Here is a 12,460-nt window from a genome sequence, read left to right as displayed (position 1 = left end):
ATTGGCTCTATACCAATCTTGAGTAGGGGGAACCATCCATTTCTTCTTATTTAGGGATTTCGCCTGAAAGAAGAGTTCTAAGTATGTGAGCTCAGCAGAAGATGAAGTCGCTAGGCCGCTTCCTTTCTTTGCAAGCCTGTCTGCTATATCATTACCAAGTAGATCCACATGAGATGGGATCCACTGGAAATGAGTATCATATTGGAGTGAAATCAGCTTCAACTTCTGAAGAATAGACAAACTTTCTTTATCTCCAACATAAGTCCAATTATTAAGGTGTTCCATTGAGCTGTAGCTATCAGTAAGAATCCAAATGTTCTTGTAATTATTTTCGAGTAGAATGGTCTTAAGATGAAATTATTTATGTGATCTTATGACTACAATTATATTCTATATCAATTATGGCGTGAATCGATCCAAACAAAATGCGTCTAAATTACAAACTTCCTCTATAGAATCAGGAAAAAAAATCGAGATTTATACCAAAGATGTATAATTCGCAACTATAGTTCGCCAATGCCCTACAAGGCATTCGCGGCCTTAACAATAATTCGATGCTCACAATTTTAAGCAAGGGGCGTTGATAAGACTTTTATTGGAGAGTATGCGAAAAAATTTCGGGAAAATCCCTTCAGCTTGTTTGAATAAATGTAAAATGAGTAAAAGAAACGACAAGAATATATTATTTGAAAAATTCTTGCATGTAAATTATGTAATTACTAAACATTCTTTTTGAATGGCTTGTAAATTTTTAATCCCGTCTCTGTTGTTGTTGTTTCTTATGGCACTTGCCATGGACAAGCTCGCTGTTACGAAGACAGCGATTTTAAGCCGGTGGGGGAGCGTCTTTTGTTTTTATAGTAGCGCCATCCAGGGCCAGGAGAACGACTTAGCTACACACACGTCACAAACCTTTTTACGGGGCGGGCTTCATTCACGCATTTCGTTCACTCATCCACAGATCGTAATTTAGAACTGAATCAGAGAACGATCACCCCTGATCCAGTACCCCCAGGGGTATTACTCTCGACATGGAGGACTTTGTGACCACGACAGATTTACACGCGCGTCAGCCATCAGGGAATCTTCGGCCGGCGGGGTTCAAACTCGCAACCTAAGGGCCGCGAATCCGACGCTCTACCAACCAGACTATCCCGGCCCCTCATTCCATCTCTTTTTTTAGAATGTGTCATAATATTCTTATTACTTCATTTGACTTTTTATCATTTAAAAAATTGAAACAATATATCTCAGAAATCTAATCAATTAACATGTTGTGAATCAACAAGTGGAAAAACAAATAAAATAAAATTACACAGTTGGAAGGCATGAAAATAAAATTATATTTTTATTAATAATTTTTATCAAAATCAACGGAAATTATAAACTGATTGTGTAAAAAAAATCACCAGCCATTGAAGAAAAAACATGTCGAACCTTAACTAAATGTTATCCAATTTTTATTATACCATTTTATTTCATGATTAATATTAATTCGAGGAATTCCGAATAATAATGAATAAACTTACAACCTTCCTGGTATCTAAAGTTTTCTTAGAAAGACTATTTAATATTTTTTCTCTTTATTCTTGAGCCTGGGCAAAGAAAAAAAAAAGGAAAAATAAGAGGGGAATTTTTGCCTTTTATTAAAATCGTTAGTAATTTCTTTTCTGTGGTCATGTAATAATAATTGGATTCTTAGTTATCCTCTTAAAAGGATGGAAGAAGTAAATAATGAATGAATTCACATCCCCCCCCCCAATCACTCATGCTCTAAATCTGAAGCATGTTTTCATACCGTTTCTGGCGTCTCGTGTTTAATTACCGTTGATTGAAGTTTCAAGATATTCTTTGGGAAATTTATAATTTATTCTGATCGCTTTTCTGGATATGTCTAAAGATCTGATTATTTTTTGTCAGTGTATATATATATATATATATGTGTGTGTGGGTGGGTGTGTGGGTGTGTATGTGTAATGGGAATTTAAAATGCAGTCCTAATTCAAATATTGAAAAAAGCAAGCCCTAGGTGAAGGGAGAAACGATTATTCGAACTAATTAAGTTAATTTTCGTTTTCATAGAAATATAAGAAGGCAATACTGGCATTTTAAATTAAGGTCTTAAAATAGAAGTAAATTTTAAAATATTTTAATTTTTTTTTAATTCTTTCTACTATTAATCAAGGAGAATATTGTATTTGTACAATTTTGGATACAATAATAAGAACACTAATTTCGAAATGTGCCCTTCTTCGACTGTACACTACTTTTCCATCAATCTTGCAACAGCTAGTGACGGCGGCAGAGATGGTATTAGTCGAGCATTTTCCAGTGCTAGAATTGTGTTAGAAAGTTCTGTTAATAGTAGAATCTCGCTATGTTCAATCTGTTTGACGTGTAGTGGCATGGTTATTTGAACTCACATCGTTGGAGCGCCATCCACAATATTGGCTGTCTAGAGCAGCTAATATTGTGGATATAGCTGCTCTATTGTGGATTAGCTGCTCTAGACAGCCAATATTGTGGATATCTCAAGAACCACTGGATTTAGAAGGCTATAACTGATTATGACATTCTTCATAAACATTTGAAAGGTGTCCTCAGGGAATCAGAAAAAGGGTAAGAATTGAGATAGACCAACCTATATGGACGAGTGCTAAAGAACAGAAACACCCGATAGCATAAGTCTACGTGATGTCACCTTTGAGATGAATTCCCGTTTCCTGAACTTCTCATTTAATGAAATGATTCAATGGGAGCTGTAAGTTCGTAACAATTCATGGAAGAGTTGACCTTTCTAAAGCCCTTAACATTGTTGCGAAATGCTATAAGCTGATGACAATGGGTTCCAGACCACAAAACATTGTACCAATGCGTACAAGTTATCTGATCAGACGAATCGCCATTTTATTATTTCAGATGACTGGATGTGTGCTTATTTAAGGAAAATCAAAAATAGCCTTTCATATTGACCCATTGTTTCTTTTCTTGAGAGGAAACAGTTTGATGATATAGGGTGCCATATCTCAGCGTGATTTGTAATCACTTGTAACTTTGAAGGGAAAGATAAGATTAGAGCATTAATGCAGTATATTCGTAGTTCATTTCTGTTCTATGCTCCAAATCATGTTTCTTAAGGAATTTCCTTTATTCCAAGATGAGAGCACTCCTCTAAATGCTCTTTGTTCAATCAGGTTTAGATGAATTCGATGAAGTTGAGCATCTCAAGCAGTGTTCTTAGTTCCTTGATATCAATATCACTGAGCCTTTGTGGGTTTTTAATATATAAAGTACGTTCGCAGTTTCCTCATCCAAGCACATTAGCTGAATTCATGGTCATTCTGCTAGAGGAATGGCTATGAATAATCTCGAACTTCTTGCATGAATTTATTTAACAATTTCATGTCGGATACAAACTGTAATTCGGTATCAAGTGTTCCTATTATTTTGTCCTAAACCTCTATATATATATATATATATATATAATGATATTTTAAACTCTTAATTTAATCCAAATTAATTTCCAAAACTTTATCTTAATTTAGCCCATCGCAACTTCATCTATATACTTATAACTAGCAGACCCGGCCACGCGTTTCTGTGGCTAAGGTTTTTGTTATATTACATAGTGGTAAACTATTCAAGGGAAACGGTAGGAGAACACCAGTCATGGGAACCACCATGCTTTTTTACACAGATGCCATTTGTTAAAAAAAATGGGGACCTCCATGATTGATTTTCTACTACCGTTGATATTAAGCAAAAATCAATACAAAAAAAAATAAATTTAAATTTCTTTATTTTTTTGTATTCAAGTTTGTAACAAATGAGTACATTACAAAGTTGTTAGTAAAAAACACGTAACACTTAAACTTATAAATGAGGTAGATAGGGCAGATAGTTTTAAATCTTTGACAATAATGTTTATTATTTTGAATTATAAATACTTTTAATTTCAATTTAATTTAGCACTAATCGGTGCACAATATTTTTGATTAACCTGTCTTTAGCTAACACAAATAGATTTGACGGTTTTCTTACACGTGAACATGCAACATATAGTTGCCCATGAGAAAAACATGGATTTTCCAAATCTAAACCACAAATGGACATTGTTTGGCCTTGAGGCTTATTTATAGACATGGCAAAGGCTAAACGAATTGGAAACTGTAACCTTTTGAAGGGTATCGTAGATTCTGATGGTATCATCGGAATACGTGGCAACAGGACCACTTCTCCTTTAAACTTTCCAGTTAAAATGGTAGCTTCAAGTATATTTCCGGTGATCTTTTTGATGACCAAACGCGTACCGTTGCATAATCGTGGTGGATTCAAATTACGCAGGAGAATAATAGGAGAACCAATCTTTAATCGAAGGTTATGTGGTGGTATTCACGGTATATCTAGTGAATTTAAAAATTCAATTGGAAAATTTACACTATCATTTTCATCAACAACAGTATCGATTGATTTAAAAGACATCAGATCGCCTGGTAACAACTGGTGTATTTGGAAGTTAATTTCGTCAACATCAACATTTTTGACAGCCAAAATAGCCCGATCACTGAGCCAGTTATGATTCAAGTAATTACTCTGTATATCCGTAAAAATACTCTGAATCAATTCATTTTTTTCCTGAAGAACAGTGCAGAAATTGTCTGGCAGTTTAATGCATTGCGTATTTGGTTGCAGTTCTATTTTACCGTTCCCGGCTATGCTAATACCAAAAATTGAAAAAGTAAGAATAGTTGAATTTCACTATATTGCGTTTACTACGAAATAAATTTAACTTATACTTTAGTCTCATCAACACGTGGTGGTTATGCCATTAAATTGTAGCTTATGTGAAACGTTGGTACTTTTAACACAGCGCCATCTGTTAGAATACTTACTCAATCCAGTCAACAGATATCGCCATCTGTTAGAATCGCTTGGAGCTAACAGATAATTGTGACTGTCAAATAATGAACAAATAATTTGTTCCTTCCTAATACCTTCCTTCTTAGTATAAACCCTTTATGATGTATAATAAATCCTCTAACTTCAGTGATACAGATTCTGGCTTCCTCAGCTTAAAGGAAAGATTTTTTTTCAAAAAAAAGTTCTATATTCCACACATGAAGTTGCCATGAGATTTATTCCGTCATAGATACATTTGTCTGTTGCAATAATTCAAAATTCATTTACAAAATGAAATCAGTCTCAGAAACATTTATTAAATAATGATAAGCATTGTAGCTGAAGTGAATGATAGCCGAGTTGATGATAGCTGACATAACTTGATACGTACATGCAGTTTATTAGTAAAGAAATGAAAAACTGAAATGATTATTGTAACCATTTTTTATCATCATATCTTCAATAATTTATATAAAAAAATTAAATTTCATTTAGCATACAAATGAGTTAATATTTTTTTATTATCCGATTAGAGGAACTTGTTATTGGCTCGTTCACTTACCTTTTTTACGATATCCTTAACAAAAGAAATAAAATCATTTAATTGAAGATTCAATGAAGGTAACAAATGTTATTGCCGTACAACATTTTTCTTAGTAAACAGTCAGATAAAGAATCGGAATTCATTCAAAACGAAAAGTAATAATTATCCGTGTGCACCTCCAAGTATTTTTCCAAACTTCTTTATAATTAAAAAAAGCAGAATTTTAGTATGTTATATTAATCAGTGATCCCTTAAAACGTTTGTAATTAATCATTTTCAAATAAAATATCTTATTTCTGAGAATTGCCACCATGCACAGTAATACAAAATTCAAACATAAGATCGTGATACTTTATCCGTTGCAACGTATCAAATTTATTGTATGCATTAAAAAATAATTGTGGAAAATGATATCTTATTGCTGAGAAACGTTTTCGGATAGGATCATAAATAATTCGAACATTCGGATTCGAAACTTAAAGCAAATGCGTGAGTTTTTCTACGCCAGTTGGGTAACGCAATGCAGATTAGAAATTTTTAATTTCCTTTATTCTGTTTTATTTTAATTCAAAAGTACTTAAGAATGAATCTGAAAGATCGATTAATTAACAATGTTTAATTTGAAATGCATCAAACATTAAGAAAATAAATAGAATCGTTTCAAATAATCAGCCGAAAAAATCTGAAGCCTAGCCTCATGACTGTTGGGAAAAAAAAACTGATCATTTGGCGGTGGGAAAAATGAAAATTTTTTTGGCGGGAAAGTTAGTTTTTAATTAATAATTAAAATTCTAATTAAAAATTCAGAAAAAGGGCTATCCTATCTTTTAAGTTAGATCAAACTGCACACGGTGTGCAAATTTGATTAAAATCGGTTAAGTAGTTTAGGAGTCCATCGCGGACAAACAACGTGAAACGTAATTTATATATATTAAGATAAAGCTCAATGTGTGTGTGTGTGTTGGCGTTCTACAGGCCAGACCATTCAACCTACAGCTACCAAATTTGGCACATGTATACCTTGGGGGCCGGGAATGTGCACCTGGGGGTTATTTTTTCGAATTTTTAACTAGAATTTTATTTATTTAAAAATTAAGCGAAATTTTGGCGTGTTTCTGCTATAACTTCCGAAAATATTACCGCACAAAAAAGATTTTTACAGGAAGTTAACAATCAAAAATTTATCTTTTAAATGATACCAATGTTTTAACCTTAAAATTAAGTTTCTATTTTTAATGAATTTTTAAATAAATATTTTAACTATATTTTTCAACAATTTTTTTCTTACAAAATAAAAATAAAATTTAAGCTGCACGATCACGTTTCGCATTCATGGAAAAAAATTAAATCTTTTCAAAGTGTTGCCATCACATTAATTAAAGCTCCAATTAAAAATAAATTAAATCTTTTTGGAAATGAAATCTGCAAAAATATAATTTTCAGCACGTGTTTGTAGAAAATAAAACAAATATGAAATATTATTTTTTCTAAAAAATAAATTCAAGAAAAATTATTTTATGATCTTTTACACTCTCTCTATTATTAATCCAATAAATCAGTTATATTTTAAGGCAAGTTTTGTTTAATATGAACAGGATATCCTTTCAAATCAGGGCCACGCAGCTAATTTTTAAACCTTTAGTAATAGACACAGATCTGCTAAAATGGTCTAAATGTGAAAAGATTATATTTTATGTAACTTGATTCAATAAATGCTCTAATAAATAACGAATTTTTGATTTTACATAAAGCTTCTGCTGTGGAAATCACGTTTAACAAAATGTTCTTGAAACACTAATATTTTAAATAAAAAGAGTTAAATTCCAATCAACTAAATCAATTACTTAAATTGACTGATTTATGAAAATTTGAATATCACTATTCAATAAAAAAAGGATAATTTTAGATTTTCCATCGATCGTTTCAAAGAAAATACGCCAATCAGCGAGCAGGTTTCTCAAGATTAATTGACCTAAGATTATGAAAATGTTGAGTTTTTCTAAATTTTTAACATTCAAAACTTCATAAACAAGTCTTAGTTGATCGTGGAAAATAGAAACATTCATTCATTTATTTAAAATTTGGTGTGTCCAGAATATTACTCAGAATATGATACCTTACTGCATTAAATTTAGATTTCATAATTTTTGAAATATATTTATAGGCCCGAACAAAATATTATTATTGATTTCATTTCAATCCTTTTGAAAGCAAAACTAAAAACTGAATTTTATGCTGAATCTGAGAAATTTTTGTTGAATTATTCTTTAGATATTACATAAATTATGAAAAATATTTTGTAGTTCACATAAGACTTAAATACCGAGCGATTCTGTTTGCAATACTCATATTCAATAATAATAATAATAAATAAATAACAATAAAGATGATAAATAAAATAAAACGCTTTGTTTTATTAAAAAATATCTCTATATTAATTGCAATTTCAGCATTCCCACTTTAAATTAAAGTTGAAGTTTTACCATAAATGACAACAAATTAGGAAAATATATATAGTAAATTGAACGAAACGATCTAAACAACAGTATAAGTTTGGTATGGCTATCAAAATTTGAAGATTAAAAATGTTTTGTTTGAGAATCTATTAAGAGACCAGTTACTTAAAATATTTAATTGAAAATTTTAGCGATCGGTAATACTGGCGAACAGGCTGGTCGCCAAAGGCGGCTAGTATATCAATAAACACAGAACTTATGACACCTTTTCATTTAATTAATATATGAAAATTCATATAAAATATAAAGACTCATTTCTAATATACTTTCTTGATTTCTAATTTTTTAAAATTTTTTTTGAATTTATTTATTTTATTCATTATTTATTTATCATAACAACGAATGCTTTCAGCTTACCAAAAGCGGAATAAATTGTAGGTTTTAAAGGTGGTTAGAACAAAGAAGTTAATGCTATTAAGGTTATGGATGAATCATGCGGTTGCTAGAGACGATTAATAGGGGTATTATGAAAAACCAATAAAATAAAGGAAACAAATACACATATATGTGGTTGAAGCCGAAATTTTATTTTTTGAGTGAACCAGCTATTGCAAATTTTGACTATTGTAAGAAAAAATGTATATATCAAAACAAGGAGAAATAGTTCAGGATCCATTTTTTTAATGTTCAAAGAAACAAGTTCCAGAGATGCCGTCGCCAAGTCAGAAGATGCTGAGAAGTGGGATTCATTCTTGTACGTTCTTACAGACCCACTAGATGTTCAACCAGAAGTCAGTGCCAGAGCCGTGCCACTACAATTTGTGATATCAGTTCATTCAAAAAGTATCAATGTCAGATGCTGGTCTCGTATGGTCCAGAGATGCCGTCGCCAAGTCAGAAGATGCTGAGAAGTGTGATTCAGTCTTGTACGTTCTTACAGACCCACTAGATATTCAACCAGAAGTCAGTGCCAGAGCCGTGCCACTACAATTTGTGATATCAGTTCATTCAAAAAGTATCAATGTCAGATGCTGGTCTCGTATGGTCCAGAGATGCCGTCGCCAAGTCAGAAGATGCTGAGAAGTGTGATTCAGTCTTGTACGTTCTTACAGACCCACTAGATATTCAACCAGAAGTCAGTGCCAGAGCCGTGCCACTACAATTTGTGATATCAGTTCATTCAAAAAGTATCAATGTCAGATGCTGGTTTCGTATATTCATTCAATCTTCCAATTACATGTCCAAGTCAGGGATACCTCACTAAAGCAGAAGTCACAATCGGGTAGGCCTTAAAGAGCAGGCCGAAATGTCATAGTCCGTGGTGCCTTCATGAGGCTTCATATAGTCACATTTGGATAAGTATTTTCACAATATCAGAAGAAATTATTTATCTTCATATAAAAATAAAGTCCACAGTGATAATATATATACAAACAAAATAATAAAAATAAAATTTATGTACAATATTTACACGAGTATTTACAAAATACTCAAAAATGACGAGGAGATACCAGAGTAGATTAACTTGATGATTTTTCATTGCTTCTTTTTTTCAGTGCTGAGGAAATCTCAATATTCGGAGAATTCTTGATAAAACTATTGCACGAAGTGAGCAGAAATGATTGCAGTTTATATTTTTCGGTGGTTTTAATTGTAACAGTCTCTTTGTAATGGAGTTTAAAATATAATATGTCACAAAAAGTTTATCTTGTGTGTACCTTTCAGCTGAATAGTGGAAGAGAATGCAGAGGATTCCTAGCTATTTGTCCAAAAAGCTGTTTTGTTTCAGTTCATTTGGAATATAAATCGCAAGTATGGAGCAGGTATTTGCCGGAAAACCATCATAACTGTTTCATTATCAATGTTCAAACTGAGTGAGCAAATTGTTTACAAAACGTTTGACAAGAAGAAGCATACGTTCATAAACTTTCATTTCATCAAACAAATCATTCGTTTGAGTGGAAACATCCTTCACAATTTCAATATCCGCTTGCACAGCCACATCTTGACGCCTTTTGCGTTTAGAGGCCAAATGGTCCAAAATCATGAAGAAAACCACATATGGAAAAAGATTGAAACGGTGCCAAAAGTTAAAATTGCAGAGTATTTGAAACCAACTCCACAACCAGAAGAGCACAAGGCAAACAGTAGCTACTATCACCTTCGTCATTTTGAATTGCAGTTTTTAAAATCAAAAGCACTTTGAAAAATCAAACGTCGATTTTCAGTCGAAGTAAAGCTCACCGTATCTCAAGAAAAACAAGCAAATAATGAAACAACACATCATTATTCAGACTGTTATACCTTTGAAATATTGTTACAACAGTGAATTATTATTTAGCTATTGTTATGCTTTTATGAAATACATAACAAACAGTATTCACACATTATTGCTCAAAGTAACAATTCAGATTCATCTATTAAGATCGTAAGAATTATTGTGATTATAATAATATCATGATATAGGTGTTTTTCATGCAAGTAATTTATAAAAAAAATATTGTTTTTAAAAAATAAAAAAAAAATTTCTTTGTTCTTTTTTAAAAATAAATACATATAGTAAATATTACAGAGTGATTTTTAATTTATACAAAATGCTTTCGTTCCGAACTTTTTGCACTTGGGATATCTAATTCTTCCGAAGTAAAGACTTTCGAAGTCCTACCTTTATGCAAAACAATTCTTTCATTCACTAAATTCACTATCATTTTTCCTCATAAAAGCATTGGAAAACTTTCCCTCCAGCATTTCATTTTATTCATTAACCATCGTTTACAATAATGCGCTGTATTCCGAATATCACAGTCGCAGCTAATGAGATGCATTAGAAAAGTGGCTTGTCACATTAGCGAAATCACAATGAGTCACCCTGCGAACCGAGTATCGTAACAGTTCATTTGGTTTCTTCTTCATCGTCTAATTATTATTTTGGCGAGGGGAATAACACTTCTTGGCGCCAGAAAGGTTATCATTTTGTTGTCATTCCATAAAGAGCGAAACCCATCCTAAATATGGGTGTCCATTTACCAAGTGTCTACATAAAACCAACGATTGGAAAAGCAAGGAAAGGAATATGGAGACTTATTCATTGATGGAATTCTCTTTAAAAATCATGATTCTTATTTTAAAAGTATATAATTTCATTTCAGTAAATATTTCAATTGATTTAATCGAATAAGAAATATTACATTTCCATTAAATATGAAGAATTTTTTTATCCGTGATTATTGATGTTTGTGAAAGAATTTCCATTTGAATTATTTGGCATTTTTCATAGTTTTTAATTAAATAAATCATTAAAATAGTTTTCGTCATAAAATAATATTAAAATATGCGATTAGTAACGCATTCTCAATTGTAACGACAACTAAAAAGCGACATGAAAAAATTTCGCCAATTTGGCGATTTCAGTCGTCAAACTGTAAAACATGTGTTTCTCACTTTCAGAGTTTTTCATAATAAATAATAATAATACATTTTAGCATATTTTTATAATGTGCGGAAATTTTTCTTCGCTCTTTTGGCCGGCGTTAGAACCAAATTGTACCTATAAAAATGTCATTATTTGAGAATATCTTTATTTCGCAAGATTCGATAAGTGTTATGAATTAATTGCAGTTAAGAAATTGAAATATTCATCGAATTTAAATTTTTAAAAATCGTTATTAAAAGATAATTTAAATATGTGCTGAACTCTGCTCAACTGTAATTTATTTGAATGAGTGAATATCCATTCTTCTTAAGTGAATATCTGAGTGAATATCCATTCTTCTTAAGTGAATATCTGAGTGAATATCCATTCTTCTTAAGTGAATATCTGAGTGAATATCCATTCTTCTTAAGTGAATATCTGAGTGAATATCCATTCTTTATTCGATATATAGCACTATATATGGAAATAGTTTTGCTTAACTTAACTTTAACTCAACAATCCTTGCAGAATTTACTTATGAATTTTTTGAAAAGACTTGCTATATGTCTGAGGAGTGTATTAATATTAGTAATTCAAACATATTCATACATTCAGAAATATAAAAGAAATAACTAGTTCTAAAATATTCTCTTATTTCTTGATCCAATTCCACTTTCGGTTTAATTAATCCTTTTGTAGAAATAATGCGCCATCAGTACTACGTATCAAATGAAAGTGATCAAAAAAAGTGTCAAAGGTCACCAGATTGGCGCCTGGTCAGAAATCCTATATTATATAAGACTAGTGATCATTTGTTCGTCCTTTCTGCTCTTGTGCCGAGCTGCGTCTTCTTGTTAATATTTATGCTTTTTCGAAATGGATATTAAAACAAAATTAAAAATACCAAGTCTCTTCACTGCTTCGAACCTGCATTTTACTTAAACCAAAAATATGTTACACACACACACACATATATACTGACAATTTGAAGACCATTTTACCTAGAATTATCAATTTTGTCCCAAACATGCATTGGAAAGTGGGATTATACACCTCGAAGCAATTTTGTTACAGTAAGAATTTAAATTATATAAAAATTAAGAGAGAAATTAACATGTTTCTGCTTTAACGCCTCAAAATGCTATCGCA

The sequence above is a fragment of the Argiope bruennichi genome, chromosome 7 (assembly GCF_947563725.1).
Source record: "Argiope bruennichi chromosome 7, qqArgBrue1.1, whole genome shotgun sequence".
NCBI lineage: Eukaryota > Metazoa > Arthropoda > Arachnida > Araneae > Araneidae > Argiope > Argiope bruennichi.
Note: the sequence above shows the minus strand (reverse complement) of the source record.